Source organism: Zootoca vivipara, chromosome 12 (genome assembly GCF_965207765.1).
Source record: "Zootoca vivipara chromosome 12, rZooViv2.hap1.1, whole genome shotgun sequence".
Lineage (NCBI taxonomy): Eukaryota > Metazoa > Chordata > Lepidosauria > Squamata > Lacertidae > Zootoca > Zootoca vivipara.
In genome coordinates this window covers 18,313,924-18,330,238 of record NC_142595.1, presented here as the reverse complement: position 1 = coordinate 18,330,238, position 16,315 = coordinate 18,313,924, and the positions used below count along the sequence as shown (strand labels likewise).

Genomic DNA, 16,315 nt, shown 5'->3' with positions numbered 1-16,315 from the left:
CAGATTTATAAATAAAGGTCACTATCCAAAGGACTGAAAGACCAGTTCCATCATTCCGGCAGGGTTCTGGATTTGTGAAACAGCAGTGCCTTCCTCCCCAAGCTAAACTACTTTTGAAACTCAGGTGAGTCTGCATCTAGGATATGGTGGGAGTCTGTTATTTAAAAAAGAAAGACTCCCTCCGGCTTCTGCTTGAAGTAGCTGCCTGGATCTCAGTCAATGAGATTATTTCAAGGACACCACAAGTTACTAGGGAAGGGAGCTGACCAGATGATAGAGCAGGGTCCCCAAACTAAGGCCCGGGGGCTGGATGCGGCCCAATCGCTTTCTAAATCTGGCCCGCGGACGGTCTGGGAATCAGCAGGGAGACGAGAGTGCAGTGTGAGGGCTGTTCCTGCCATTGTCCCCCGGCAAGCCCCCTGGCTCAGCCTCTCAGCGCTGGCCCCAGCCCGGACAGTGATGCCTCTCATGCCCAGAGCCTGACTGCCTGGGCCTTGGAAGCCTAGACGAGGGAGGAAGGCAGCGTAGCCTCACACTTGGCTGTGCTCGCTTGCCTCTAGCCTCCCTCGCTCCCTCCGTCCTTCTGGTGAACTTGCAGCAGGGGACAGCCCCCCAGTATTCTATTCCAGTTGCCGCCACAACTTCCTGGGTTCCTGTGACCCAGAGATTATCACAGAGCAGGCAAGACACATGTCATCTGGTACGCAGGCTGAGACCCTACCTGCCCCCAAGATTGTTTCGCCAGAGTGGTGCATGCTTTGGTTATCTCCCGCTTGGACTACTGCAATGCGCTCTATGTGGGGCTACCTTGAAGGTGACCCGGAAAATACAACTAATCCAGAAGGCGGCAGCTAGACTGGTGACTGGGAGCGGCCGCCGAGACCATATGACACTGATTCTGAAAGACTTACATTGACTCCCAGTACGTTTCCGAGCACAATTCAAAGTGTTGGCGTTGACCATGAAAGCGCTAAACGGCCTCGGCCCTGTATACCTGAAGGAGCGTCCCCACCCCCATCGCTCAGCCCAGAGACTGAGGTCCAGTGCCGAGGGCCTTCTCGTGGTTCCCTCACTGTGAGAAGTGAAGCTACAGGGAACCAGGCAGAGGGCCTTCTCAGTAGTGGCACCTGCCCTGTGGAAGGCCCTCCCATCAGATGTCAAGGAAATAAGCAACTCTCTGACTTTTAGAAGAAGCTTTTAATGTTTGATGTTTTATTTTATCGTGTTTTAAATATTCTGTTGGGAGCCGCTCACAGTGGCTGGCGGTATAAATATTATTATTATTATTATTATTATTATTATTATTATTACTCCTGAACCGTGGTGCCTCCACATCTTGGTGACAACTGATCAAGTGGTCAAAAGCAATGTGGCAGGAGGTGGCGGGTGCCTAGGAGAAACAGCAAATGGATTAACCCCCCACAAACATCTGCTGCTTCAAGCCTTCAGATGCCCTCCCAAGGGGGGCTCTGCAACAAAAATGTCATTCTGACCTAAGTCTCCGCATAGCAACTAAAAAGAAGCATCTTTTCTCCACAGCACTAACTCAGAAATACGATTATTTAAAGAAAGAAAACTTGCCCTTTCTCTTTCTGAAAGGTCTCTCAAAGGTGCACGTGTTCAGAAAAAAAAAGCATATTCTATTTCCCCTCCCCTTCATGGTCTGTGGCGCCATCAGGGCAGGATTTGGGGGGGGGGGAGACTGGAGGCTCACGAAGCAAAATGAGCAAGAGTCCCCTTCCCCCAACCAAAACAACAACAACTCCACAGCGGGGCTGGCTTAGCACATGTTGAAGTCAATGAAATAATGCACAGATGGGGTCCATTCATACATCACCACCACCACCACCACCCTGAAACAAGGGCAAGTTCTGCATAAAACTCAATGCACCCATTTATATTTATAGTAGCAAATCTGGGAACCGTGTCTAGAGTTGAGATACGATACATCTGACTGTCGTGGAGAAGAGGGCGAGTCTGGGCTGCATCCCTGCTCATTCAGCGCTCCTAACTGTTGATGGGAAAATCCAAGGTCCCTGACAGTTCTCCCTTCTCATTGTCCTTCCAGCCGGACTTAGACAGGGCAGTTCTTCCAACAGAGGACTGTCCTCTGTTAGGTAGGGCATCTTCAAAGGGGACGGGGAGGGCATTCGAGTGCAGAGTCTAAAATTACCTAACCGCAGTGCTGTTCACAATCACCAAAGGCACGCTGTTCCTTTCCGCAGGGTTGGATAGAGGGCTGCCAGCTCCCTTTCGAACCGCTGACCTTCCTGAAACCAAGGTGTTGTGTGTGTTTTTTTTAAACTCCTTTCACAACTGAGGAAGACGCAAGGCCGGCCTGGTTCTGTGTCCAGACAGAGAGCTAGCGGTGGCGAAGTGGGGAGCCTGTTGGACCAGGAAACCTGGGAGAGCAGGGTTCGAATCCCCACCTGGCTGTGAAGCTCACTGGGTGACCTTGGGCTGATCGCTGCCTTTCAGTCTAAGCTCCCTCGCAGGGGCTGTTTGAGGGTAAAATGAAGGGAGGGAGGGAAGCCACCTACGCCACGTTGAGACCCTCAGGAAGAAAGCTTGGATAGAATCATAGAACTGTAGATGTGGAAGCGGCCGCAAGGGGTCAACTAGTTCAAACCCCTGCAAGGCAGGAAACTTTCACCCAACACGGGACTCGAACCTTGGGATGAGGAGTCTCATGCTCTACCATCTGAACAGTATAATAACAAAACAAAACAAAAAACCCAAATATCGCCATGAAACAGCGCTAAATTCACTCCTCAAAAAGCTATGAGTAGGCTGTGTGTGTGTGTTGATGCTCCTACTTGTCTGACGGTGCTGAGAGCCGCTTTGCCGTTTGTTACAGGAACTGGAACCGAAATGCAAGCCAGAAAACAGGAAGTAGTTGCCCCCGCCTAGGGCTTCTGCAGACATTTTTCATCTCCAGACCTGCCCTATGACATTTTGCAGCCTGACGCAGAAACTCCGAACGGCATGCCACCCAAGGCTACTGCTGGTAGTTGTCGGTAGGATGGCAACGCTCACCTGACCTCCTAGCACTGGTGTCACTGTGACGTACTGGGAGGGAGAGGGGCAAGGCGGTGGTGAGGCCGGCACGGTGCAAATGCATTGGTGGAGCCAATCCAAAGTTACAGTATTGTGTGTTTGCACTACGCTAGCCTTGCTGCTGTCGTGTTCCTCTCCCTCCTCGTAAACTGCAGCAAGGCTGCTGCCAGGAGGTCAAGTGAATGAAGGAACCCCGTGTCATGGCTGGATGCAAAGGAATGGTGGGAGGCACCAGCTGGGGAACCCCCAAGGGAAGAAAGCTAAGAGCCCGGGGAGTACTGGTGGGACAACAACAAAAACAATATTTATACCCTGCTCATCTGGCTGGGCTTCCCCAGCTACACTGCGCAGCTTGCAGCACATATCAGAACATACCAAAACATCAAACATTAAAAAACTTCCAGATACAGGTCTGCCTTCAGATCTCTTCTGAAAGTTAGGTAGCTGTTTACTTCCTTGACATCTGAAGGGAGGGTGTTCCAAAGGGAGGGCGCCACTACCAAGAAGGAGCAGAATGGGAGGAGGAGGTGTCAGAAGTTGAAGAGGTAACAGGGTTTTGTGAGCAGGAAGGAGCTGTGGCAGAGGGCAGTTCAGAATCAGAGGCAGGAGCAGAGGCTGGAGAGGAGGGGGACAAGAGGCAGAGATCTGGCAGGCTGCTGAAGAAGCCAGGGGGTCTCCCCCTCCTCCTGTGACCAGCTCCCTGCCACCTGGTCTTCCCAGAACCCGAAGAGGTATGAAGAGGACAGAGCAAAGACAGATAAGACGAAGGAGTCTCAGATTGCTTGGGAAGGAACTGGGGGAAGAGGAGACTTAAGGAGCTGTGGGGAGACAAGAGCAACAAGTGAGTTGCTGTGCTCACTAGGTAAGGTATCTGGAGCTGTTTGAATAAAGCATTAACTTCACTGATGCTGTGTGTGACTTATTACTGGCCTGCTCCTGGCCCCCACCCCCTTGACACCCTGCTGGTCACTGTTACCTGTTGCATGTGTGCCAATATACGCCTGTGTTAATTTGCACAAAGCACAACTCACTGAGAAGTGTTCTGGTGAAAATTTGGTTGAAATGAGCAGGAGCCCATTGCCAGCCAACCCTTCCCTGATGGGTTGTGCGGATTGAGTATCTGAACAGACGGTGTCATGACACGACAGACAGGGCCCCCCAGGTCAAACTGAGCCTGCCTTGCCCATGCTTCTGCCCTTAACATCATCCCAAAGTCCCAAGTTGAAAGATCTTGAGGGAGGAGGAGGAGGAGGAGGAGGAGGAGGAGGAGGAGGAGGAGGAGGAGGAGGAGGAGGAGGAGGAGGAGGAGGAGGAGGACTGGATAAAGGTGCAGGAAAGGGCAACCAAAGTGATCAGGGAAGGGAGGGAGCTGGGGCAATTCCCCGAGAAGGAAAATTTGTAATGGTTGGGTCTTTTTATTTTAGGGGAAAGGCAGTGATCGTGGGGAATGGGAGATATGATGCATAAAAATTATGCACAGTATTGAGCAAATGAGGAGAGGGAGGGAGGGAGGGAGACGGAAGTCCTCAGCCTCCCCCCTCCCACTTGCTCTCATAATGCTACTTGTGGTTACCCGATGAAATTGATTGACGGGACGTTCAGGACAGACAAAAGGAAGCACTTCTTTGCACAGCATGTAATTAATTTGTCGAATTCATTGCCGCACAACACAGTGCCAGCCAACATCTCGGATGGCTTTAAAACGGAAGTGGGGATGCTGAGGCCCTGAGGACGTTGTCAGACTCCAACTCCCATCAGCCCCAGCCAGCGCGGTCAAAGGTTGGGGATAATGGGAGTTGTAGTCGAACAACCTTTGGATGTCTGCGAGGTCCCGTCCCCACCCCACCCTGATCTATGCTTTCTGCCTGGATTACTTTGTTTTCTATCTTCTCTACAGCGGTCCCCCAAGACTTAGAAGTCCATCCTCGCAAGCACTGTGGACCCTCACAGCCCATCCTCCTTGGGGGCAGGGGTACCATTCCCCTGTTGCCAGGCCTTGTGGACACCTGTCGGGTTACCTGCTCTACAGGCAAACAGCACACCCTCTTCCCTCTGATTTGGCACCTGTTAAGCCGTTTGTCACAGGACATGGGTCTCTCCTCCTTCCAGACTTATATACCCTTCCCTTGACCATCCAGATCGAGGGAAAGCAGAGAGCAACTAAAGCTGGCCGGCAGCAACGGGAAAAGGGGCTATTGTCTAATAATTTGCTCTGTTTGGCTTATCCCCAGTGCACAAAGAGTCCACCTGATGCTACATTGCAAGGCTGAGCAGATGGCCCATCAGCCTGAAAATGGGGGCCACCTAGGAAGAGGATAACCCAGCATCCTCTCCTGGGGTGGGGGTGGGGGTGCGTGGGAGGATTATAGCAGCAGGGGGTTAAAGACAGCAGACAATAACACCACTCCAAGGAACCCTATGGGCCAACATAGCGTGTGAGAGAGAGCACTGCGGTAGAACATGCGGCTCAGTTCCAATTTCCCTACACAAACATGATAGGGCTGGACCAATTTTGCTCCTGGAAACTATCCTCAAAAAACAGTAGCGGATTGCTTGGTGTGGGCTGCCCTACTGAAATGAGGAGGCGACGGCAGGGAGGGTGGCACAGTGCGGTCCCGGCAGCAGGAGCTCCGGATCGGCTCCGCTGCTGCGTCGGCACTGCACCCATCTCGCCACCGCCACGTCCCTCCCGATAAGAAGAAGAAGAAGAAGAGTTTGAATTTGATATCCCGCTTTATCACTATCCGAAGGAGTCTCAAAGCGGCTAACATTCTCCTTTCCCTTCCTCCCCCACAACAAACACTTTGTGAGGTGGGTGGGGCTGAGAGACTTCAAAGAAGTGTGACTAGCCCAGGGTCACCCAGCAGCTGCATGTGGAGGAGCGGGGAAGCGAACCCGGTTCCCCAGATTATGAGTCTACCACTCTTAACCACTACACCACACTGGCTCTCAGTGATAAGCAGCCGTGATCCGCCTGCCAGGACAGGTAAGCGCCTTCTCCCCGCCCGGCTGTCCGCTATCGCTCGCAATTCTCATTTGCTACTTCTGCCAATCCTGTAAACGGCTGCATGTTTCCCAGCTGTCTTCAACACCCCATCCTATCTGATTTCATTGTTTTGGTATCTGGCAGGTTGATATTTGACAGTGATCTGTCGCTGACGTGCAGTGGTATTTAGCATCTCACCCTGCTGATAGCTGGTATATGAAGGCGGATGCTGAACTGTCTTCGGCAAAGGCTTTCTACTTTGGTTTACCTTCCAAGGAACCCTGCCCCCCGTTACCAGACTCAGAATAAGCACCCAGCACTCTCAGGAAGCTGCTGTGACCCTGGCACCCTGACACGGCCCAACCACACGCACCAAGGGGTGGTGATGTGCCGTTTTAAATATTCCACAAAATGGGCTGCCTCTTTATCCTTTGCCTCAAAGGATTCTGGGCACAACAACCAACTTGGATGGCTTCGAAAGCGGATTGGACAGATTCACGGAGGCTAGGGCTATCATTGGCTACTAGCTATGATGACGATATTTGCTCCACTATGAGACTCATGTTCTACTAGTAGACAGCCCATAAGCATCTTTTGGGGCATTGGACTAGGTCAGGGGTCCCCAGACTTACCGGGCTTTGGGTCGGTGCCCGCCGCGCCGTCTGCGCAGCGGGCCGGAGGGCAGGGGAGTGCGCGCGCAACGGGCCGGAGGGCGGGGGAGTGCGCGCCAGTGCGCATGCGCGCGCACACTTACTGGCGCACTGGCGCGCTTCCCGGCCGGAAAAAATAGCTGAAAATCGCTTGTGCGCATGCGTATGGGCCTCCCCGACTCGGAAGTGCACCTCCCCCGACCCGAAAGTGCACCGGAAATGACCTCTTCTGGGTCGGGAGAGGCCCATACGCATGCGCACAAAGGATTTTCGGCGATTTTTTTTCCAATTTGGAAGATTGCCGCCGCGCTGCGCGCCGTAAGAGCGAGCGGCGGCAGCGGGCGGCGGGGGTCGTCGCGGGCCGGATTGGGAGGCCAATTGGGCCGCATCCGGCCCGGGGGCCGTAGTCTGGGGACCCCTGGACTAGGTAGACCTTTGGTCTGATCCAGCAACTCTCTTATGCTCATAACATGAAGGGAATCTAAGATTTCTGGTTTCATGGTAGTAATACTCCACCCATCTGACTGAGTGGCCTCCGCCACTCTGTGCAGCTTCCAACCAATTAGAAAACCACAGTAAAAATGAAAAAGAAAGAAAGAAAACCACAGTAAAACATCAAGCATTAAAAACTTCCCTAAACAGGGTTGCCCTCAGATGTCTTCTAAAAGTCAGGTAGTTGTTTATTTCCTTGACATCTGGGTGGGTGCCACTACCAAGAAGGCCCTCTGCCTGGTTCCCTGTAACTTGGCTTCTCGCAGTGAGGGAGCCTCCAGAAGGCTCTCGGAGCTGGACCTCAATGAACGATGGGAGTGGAGACACTCCTTCAGGTATACAGGGCCGAGGCCATTTAGGGCTTTAAATATCAGCATTTAAACTTTGAATTGTGTTTGGTACTGGGAGCCAATGTAGATCCTTTAGGACCAGTGTTATACAGTCCCAGCAGCCACTCCCAGACACCAGTCTAGCTACCGCATTTCCAAGTCACCTTGCAGTTTCCAAGTCACCTTCAAAGGTAACCCCAAGTAGAGCTCATTGAAGTATTCCAAGCAGGGACTGGGAAATCTGGATTTATTTCCCAGATCTACCTTGGAACCATTATAGGGCCTTGGAATTACTGCAGTTTTTCAACCACAGCCCCCCCCCCCCCCCCGCCTGCAAAACATGGCATTTTGTATAGGAATATAACATGCCGAAAACTCTTTGAAATTGGAAAGTCTATGCTTCCCCGCACATCAGTCGCTGAGCAAGTGTGCAATTATGACATGTTCACAAATGTTCTAACTGATCACGGGGAAGCTGACAGCAATGGAATATTACCCACCAGTGTAGGCTCCTGTCAGGAAAATGAAAAGATAGGCCCGGCTAGCGAGGGAATTTTACACAGCATCTGGGATTTTGTTGGGGCTGCGAGTTGCTGGAAGAAGAAAGGGTGCTGTCAAAGGAAGAGGGGCTGGAAAAGGCGCAGAATTTGGCACCACTGCTGAAACCAGAATTTCAAATCAAACTGCCCAAGCCCTGAAGAGAGCCAAATTGTGATGTAGTGATCACACCAGGGCAGGGAGGCTTGGATCAAATCCAATAGCTCAGCTATGAACCTCTCTGGGGTGACCTTGCCCATTCTCTCTCTCTTTCTCCTCGCCTACCTCACAGGGTTGTTGTGAGGAGAAAGGGGAACGTGACTGTAGAAGCCGCTCATTAACGAGTAAGAATAATGGATTAATTTTTGACCAGGTCTTCATTTGAGCCAAGACTCCGCTCCAGAATCTGAATTCAGCAACAAGAGCTCAACTAGTTGCAAAAATGACTTCTGAAGCAAGCCGGAGCACCAGTCAGAAGCTTCATGGTAAAGTCTGATGATAAGTTAGCATGAGGGGCTGTGAGGTTTAATTGCACCCTTTCCACCGAAGCTTTCATCAGGGACTAAAACCCACCACCCCGCCCTGACTGATCCCTGGGGTTGACTAAAGGACAGACCATTTGAGCAGATCTCATATGCACACAAGCAAGCTAGCTTCCTCTTTCCACTTTCTGCAGAAGTTGCAAAAGTTATTTAAAGACGGCTTTCCCTTTCAGTTTGGACCTTAAAAGAAGCAGGCGGTTTCCCTTTCAGGGTGAAACTTTAGATGCGTTTCCCACTAGCAAACAATCGCCGCAGTCGGTGCCAGCTCATCTCGTATACTTGTCTCAACTTTGGAACCGGCTTTGGCTCTTGTGTGCTAGATGAGAAAACACTGCGTTCCCACATGTGAGGAAAAATAAAATATTAAAGATGAGGCTCTTAATCTCAGGGTCGTGGCTTCGAGCCTAACATCAGGCAAAAGATTCCTGCGTTGCAGGGGGTTGGACTAGATGAGCCATGGGGTGCCTTCAAACCCTACAATTCTATGATTGAAACATTACATGGTATTCATTATATGCTTCGGAAAGCTGTTTCACCATCCGCTTGGATGCCTCTTATGATATCACAACCAAATTTTGCACGAAGGTTCCAGGGACCAAGGAGCAGGGTTGTTGGTTTTTTGTCAATGTTTTGATACAAACGGGCGCCATTTTGAATCAAGATGGCAGACTGAACCTTCCAAAGCTGGTTTTAAACACCGATTTCAAAACTGCGCTGTTTTTGTTGCTTCGTATTTCCGAGCAAAGCTGGGTATGCGGCTGCTAGTACAAAACAAAGCAGGAACATTCCCACCTAACCACAAGGTTTTAATATCCTATCTGATTTTATCATTGGTTTTGTTTTTTACTCGGCTATAAATGACTTTGGGATATTTTTTAGCAGGACGCAATATATGATTGTTGTTATTATGATTGTTGTTATTATTTAAATTTGCCCTTCATCCATAGCTCTCAGCGTGGTTCACAACATAAAATCACAATATGAAACACACAACATACATAATAAAAACAAAAACAGACCGATAACCCCCCCCATCCCACAACACATTTAAAAGGGAGTTGGGTGGCAATCAGCCCAAGGCCTGGTTGAAGAGGAACGTTTTCGCCTGGTGCCTAATTGTGTATAATGACGGCACCAGGCAAGCCTCCCTGGGGAGAGCATGCCACAAATGGGGAGCCACCACAGAAAAGGCCCAGTTCTTGTGTTTCCACCTCTGGGCAGAGGAGGCAGGTGAAGAAGAAGGGCCTCAGGTGATGATTGCAGGGTCTGGGTCGGGTCGATTCATATGGAGAAAGGCGGTCCTTGAGGTATGGTGGTCCTGAGCCATTTAAAGCTTGATAGGTCAAAACCAGCACTTTGAATTTGACCCCAAAAAAACTAATTGGCAGCCAGTGGATAGGGGCAGGATCAGTGTAATAGGCTCAAACCGCCTTCCCCCAGTGAGCGATGTAATAAGGTAAAGGTAAAGGGACCCCTGATCATTAGGTCCAGCCATGACCGACTCTGGGGTTGCGCGCTCATCTCGCATTATTGGCTGAGGGAGCCGGCGTACAGCTTCCGGGTCATGTGGCCAGCATGACAAAGCTGCTTCTGGCGAACCAGAGCAGCGCACAGAAACACCGTTTACCTTCCCGCTGTAGCGGTTCCTATTTATCTACTTGCATTTTGATGTGCTTTCGAACTGCTAGGTTGGCAGGAGCTGGGACCAAGCAACGGGAGCTCACCCCGTCACAGGGATTCGAACCGCCGACCTTCTGATCAGCAAGCCCTAGGCTCAGTGGTTTAACCACAGCGCCACCTGGGTCCCGCGATGTAATAAACCTGCATCTAAATCATTGGCAATGAAGCTCTCCAAGCCAATATACAGGCAGCTGTTGGGAGGGCACAGACCGGAGCAGGAATAGGATGAGCTGCCATTCCTACAGACTACACTTCGTCTGCAGAACTAGCAGACCAGCTTGAATAGAAGAAGACAGGAACAGGTTGCTCACCACCATAGAGGCTGGAACCAGCTGCATTTCGTTTCAAGGTAGGATTCACCAGTAGCCTAATCTCTCCATCCACTAAGACAGGCGTAGGGAACCTCAGCCCCAAGGGCCAAAGGCACCCCTCCAATCTTTGTCTGACTCTCAAATCTCTCTCTAGGACACACCCCTCCTCGCTGGTCCTGCTTCATAGTGCAAGCGTTTTTGCCTGGCTGGGATGTGTCCTGAGTTCCAATTGTGACTTTTGCTGATCTGTTCGGAGTTTAAAGAGCAGCATGCGAGTGTGTGCAGAAACTAGCCTACTGCACGAAGGTGAAATTGGCATTTGTTGCCCCACCAATTTGATGATGATGATAACGATGATGATGATGATGATTTCTTACTTATGCTCCACCCATCTGGCCTGGCTTCCCCAGCCACTCAGGGCAGCTTCCAACAGAATATTAAAAACACAATAAAACATCAAACATTAAAAACTTCCCTAAACAGGGTTGCCTTCAGATGTCTTCTAAAAGTCAGATAGTTGTTTATTTCCTTGACATTTGGTGGGAGGGCATTCCAGAGGGCAGGCACCACCACCAAGAAGGCCCTCTGCCTGGTTCCCTGTAACTTCGCTTCTCGCAGGGAGGGAACTTGCCAGAAGGCCCCCGTAGTTGGCCCTCAGAGTCTGGGCTGAATGATGGGGGTGGAGACGCTCCTTCGGGTATACTGGATCAAGGCCATTTAGGGCTTTAAAGATCAGCACCAACACTTCGAATTGTGCTTGGAAACGTACTGGGAGCCAAGGTCTTTCAGGACTGGTGTCATGTGGTCCTGGCAGCCGCTCCTAGTCACCAGCCTAGCTGCCAGATTCTGGATTAGTTGCAGTTTCCAGGTCACCCTCAAAGGTAGCCCCATGTATAGCGCATTGCAGTAGTCCAAGTGGGAGATAACCAGAGCATGCACCACTCTAGCAAGACAGTCTGCGGGCAGGTAGGGTCTCAGCCTGCATACCAGATGGAGCTGATAGACAGCTGCCCCGGACACAGAATTGACCTGCTCCTCTGTTCTCACCCGCCACTGGCCCACAGCCCCTTGAAAGCTGGAAATGTGGCCCTTGATCTAATAACAGTTCCTCCCCCCCCCCCCGCACTAACCGATCAGCAGAGACGCAAAGCAGACGAGGGGCGAATCCAGGCCAAGCCCACCAAGCAAGAGAAACAGGAAAAAGACCAAAGAAGACCCACCCTTCAGGGTCACCGGCAACGGGGGAGGTTTCCTTCCCAGCCACACATGCGGCAAATGTCGTGCCTTCTGTTCGGCACAAGGTTCGCCCACGGAGTCTCCCTAAAAGGAATTTCATGAGCACAAAAGATCTGCCAGGCATTCTGCCGCTTTCCGTGGAAGTCCTCGGTGCCTAAGACGCCTCGCTGCCTGGGGAGGAACAACAGGTGTTGCCCCCAACTCCCGAGAAGCACAAAATGCACCGTCCCCCAAAGGCTGGCCAGGTTTATATTTTGCTACCTGAGACGGAACATCCCGAAAGCACCTCTCCGAGGGAGCAAAAAAATACTACAGAAGTAACCATGCCTGAGGCATCTGATTCAGTCTGCCCAATGACAGAGCCGCCCTTGCCAATGTCCTAGACTAGGTCAAGGTTACCTGCTTTATCTCCCTGAGGAACTTTGAGTCTTCTTGTTGTGTTGGCAATTGGCAGGTTCATTTGTTCCCTGTGGGGGTCTAACGCTCAGCTCCCTTTCATGCGTAAAACACATATAATAATAATTATAATAATAATAATTTATTATTTATACCCTGCCCATCTGGCCGGGTTCCCCCAGCCACTCTGGGCGGCTTCCAACAAAACATTAAAATACAGAAATCCATCAAACATTAAAAGCTTCCCTAAACAGGGCTGCCTCGAGATGCCTTCTAAAGGTCTGGTAATTGTTGTTCTCTTTGACCTCTGGTGGGAGGGCATTCCACAGGGTGGGTGCCACTACCGAGAAGGCCCTCTGCCTGGTTCCCTGTAACTTGGCTTCTCGTAGCGAGGGAACCGCCAGAAGACCCTCGGCGCTGGACCTCAGTGTCCGGGCAGAACGATGGGGGTGGAGACGCTCCTTCAGGTATACATAAAGCAAGACGGCTCTGTTCACAGGTAAATTGTGGTGGCCCCTAGTTTGGAGTTGGTGATCAGGGATCTTAGGACCCCAGGGTCTTAAAATCTGACCTTTGAGCCTATAAGCTAGCACTCCCAGGGAACCTGGACTCTCTTATGCCAGCCTGACTGGAGCAATGCTTCCTCTTCTGCGAGGGAGAGGTTCCATATGCCATGACTTGGTGCCAGGATGTTGGCTAAGACCGAATGATACCAGAAGGCCAAAGAACATAAGAACAACCTGTTGGATCAGGCCGATGGCCCATCCACACCAGCATCCTGTTCTGACAGTAGCCACCCAGATGCCTGTGGGGAAGCCCGCATGTGAGGCCTGAGTAGAAGATCACTCTCCCCTCCTGTAAAGGTAAAGGGACCCCTAACCATTGGGTCCAGTCGCGAATGTCTCTGGGGTTGCAGCACTCATCTTGCTTTACTGGCCAAGGGAGCCAGGGTACAGCTTCCAAGTCATGTGGCCAGCATGACTAAGCCGCTTCTGGCGAACCAGAGTAGTGCACGGAAACGCTGTTTACCTTCCCGCCGGAGCGGTACCTATTTATCTACTTGCACGTTGACGTGCTTTCGAACTGCTAGGTGGGCAGGAGCTGGGACCAAACAACAGGAGCTCACCCCGTCACGGGGATTCGAACCACCAACCTTCTGATCGGCAAGCCCTAGGCTCAGTGGTTTAGACCACAGCGCCACCTTCTCCCCTCCTGTAGTTTCCAGCAATCGGTATTCAGAGGTATTACTGCCTCCAAGCATGGAGAGCAGAGCATAGCCATCATGGGGGGGAGCCACTGACAGCGCTCTCTCCTCCATGAATTCGTCCAATCTTTTAAATTCACCCAAATTGGTGGCCTTCCCTGCCTCCTGAGGGAGAGAGTTCCACAGAGTAACTATGCACTGTGAGAAGGTAAGAGCTTTGCTGCATCCCATCAAAGGTCTATCTAGCCCAGCACCCTGACCCCACAGCAACCAACTAGATTCCTATGGAAAGAGCACAGTTGCAACATCGCTCTCCCATTCCTGTTAACTTATTGGCACAGGGCACCTTCTTCGCAGCGTTAGAAACTCACGATATATATGAGCCAGGCGTCCCATGGCATCTTAAACCTACGTAGATTACGGTCGCCACAATGGAATGCCTGGGGCTGGACTAGATGGCCCTTGGGTTCCCTTCCAACGCTACAATTCCACGATGTTATGATCTCGACGGCATTGATGGACTGTAGCTTACTCCAGCAACAGTTCACTTGTCCCAGAATGCAAGAAGGAGAATCATACACAGGGGAAACGGAAGTCGTATTAACTGTGGACCCAAGGCAGAGGTTTTATAAACTGTGGTTGCCAGCCTGGCACCCAGAAAACTCCACATAGTCACAACCAGACCCACACCTGGCATTTGGTAAATTTCGAACACTGCTTCTTTGCCCCTGCCATCTGCTCATGGGACATTCACCCATGTTCCCACGATCTAATCTCTCTCCATACGTATTCCATTTTTGTCCCAACTACCCAAAGAACGACCTGTGTTTCTTCCCCTTTATCTTCATAACAACCTAGCAAGGTGGGTTAGGCTGAGAGATGGGGGACAGACCCAGGAAGCTTTGTGGCCGAGCAGGGATTTCAATCGGGGTCTTGCTGGCCCGGCTGCAACCCGCTAACCACTACAACACACCGAACAGAGTGGAGATATCATGGGCAACATGAGTTAATGATCTATGTTGAATCCTATCTCAGAACCTGAAAATGGCCTGATTGACCATCTCCTTCTATCCAGGTCTGTGACCCCATGGGCACCCGCCAGAGGGCTGCCATGTCCCCCTGCCCCAGGTTCCCAGTGCTGGCCTGAACATGAATCTGATTCGGATGACACACCTGTCAACCCACTGGAGGGGAGACCCTTCGGCAACAGCCCCTTCTACACTGACCAGGCCTGAAGATGTGGCTCTTGCATATGAGGGTGACCCCCATGCAGAATCTCCTGTGACTGAAGAATAGGCCTCTCTGGGGTCAGAGCACGGGGGGCTTAGCTACTGGGAAGTCAAGCCCTGCTAGCCTTTCAAAGGCTTCAGGTGACCCTAAGCCTTCTGCTGAGACAACATCTCCCTAAGCTCAGCACACAGGGCCCAGTGGGAGCTGTCCGTGGTCCTGATTTGCCTCGCCTTACCACACCCCTGGACAAGGCTCTGGTTATCGATTGCCCCTCTCCCTGTGAGCCCCAGTCCCCAGCAGAACAGGAGAGGTGCCATTCATTTCCCTCATCTGGGGAAGATTAGAGAGACTTCCTGACTTCAGATTCCCCCCTGGCAAAGCTGGCCTTTTTGCAGGGGACAAAACCTAGCTAACTGTTTGGGAATTATGGTCAGTACACCTTGCTTTGATCCTTGCAAGGTGTTGAAGAGCGGAAAGGTAGCCTATTGATAGCAACTCCGAGAGGGAATAAGGGGCATTGGGGCGGCAGGAAGGCTGGAAAGGAACAGATGGCGATGAGCCATCTCCCTGAATTTGTGTCAGTGACATCTCTCTCCCCTCCCCACCCCTCGCTCTCCCTCTTCCAGAAACATGCAGCCCCCAGCCGAGGTGGGATGGAGTGTGAGAAACGGAGATTTCACATCCAATGTGTTATCCCCTTTACTACCAGCAGCCAGACATAAACGGGTTCATTAATAATCCCTCCCTCGCCATGAGCGTTGCATAAAAGCAGTGGTTTTGCAAAGCGGGGGGGATGGATGGATAATGGTTTCTCCCTCTTCCACCCCCAGCCTACTTTGCAATATCAAGTCAGCTCAGCAACATCTCCCTGTCTGCCGAAATCTCGGGCTAGGGAATGGTCTCCTTCAACCCCACCCATCCCCTGATTTTCCACCCTACACAAATTCTCTCTCTCCCCCTAGGATTCTACAATGGAAAGGGGAAAAAGGGGGGGGGGGAATTGAGTGAGAATAGGGGCGGGGGCACTCCAAAACAATGTCACTATCTGCCATGATATTGTCTGGCCTAATGCTCCTAAAACCACCTTTGAACAGATAGTCTCGAGTCCTGTAGATTTGCCTCAGAGAGAGGCCAACCCTGTTAAAAGCGGCACCGAGACCCCTTTTTTTTCTGCCACTAGCCCTTAGGATGAGAGTTTTGCTCTGCTACTCTTGAACAGAACCTTCCCTCCAGTGTTTCCAAAGCTCCCAAAGTTCAAAATAAAAATACATATATTCAAAAGGGGAATACACAACCCCTTTCCCGTCGGTCTGTAGCCCTCAGGTCAATGTCTGCTATAGGCTTTTCAATATTGAGGCCTTCTCATTGGAAATCTTACTGAGGAGAGGGTTGGTGTGGGGAGAAAGCCCATCTTTAGGCCTGGTCCTCCCCAACAGGCCAGTGGGTTGTGGGAGTCTGTGCCACGACTGGGCCAATCCAGATGGCAGGTTTTTGCAGCTCCACACAAACAAGTGCATGTCTATTTACACGCCTTTCCTTTCATGTAGAAATCTTGCTGATCAGGAAGAAGGTGGAGTTTCATATCTTCTCCTTGGCATGGCATGTACAGTGGAACCTCGGTTTATGAACACCTCGGTTTATGAATTTTCGGTTTATGAACGCCGC

The 16,315-nt window shown here is 51.3% G+C and overlaps 1 protein-coding gene across 2 annotated transcripts in view; it reads right to left on the bottom strand.

The window, feature by feature from the left end:
• The window catches only part of PPP1R9B (protein phosphatase 1 regulatory subunit 9B), a 77,484-nt gene that overhangs the window by 58,006 nt on the left and 3,163 nt on the right, over positions 1–16,315 (bottom strand). The gene's annotated exons all lie outside the window — the stretch shown is intronic.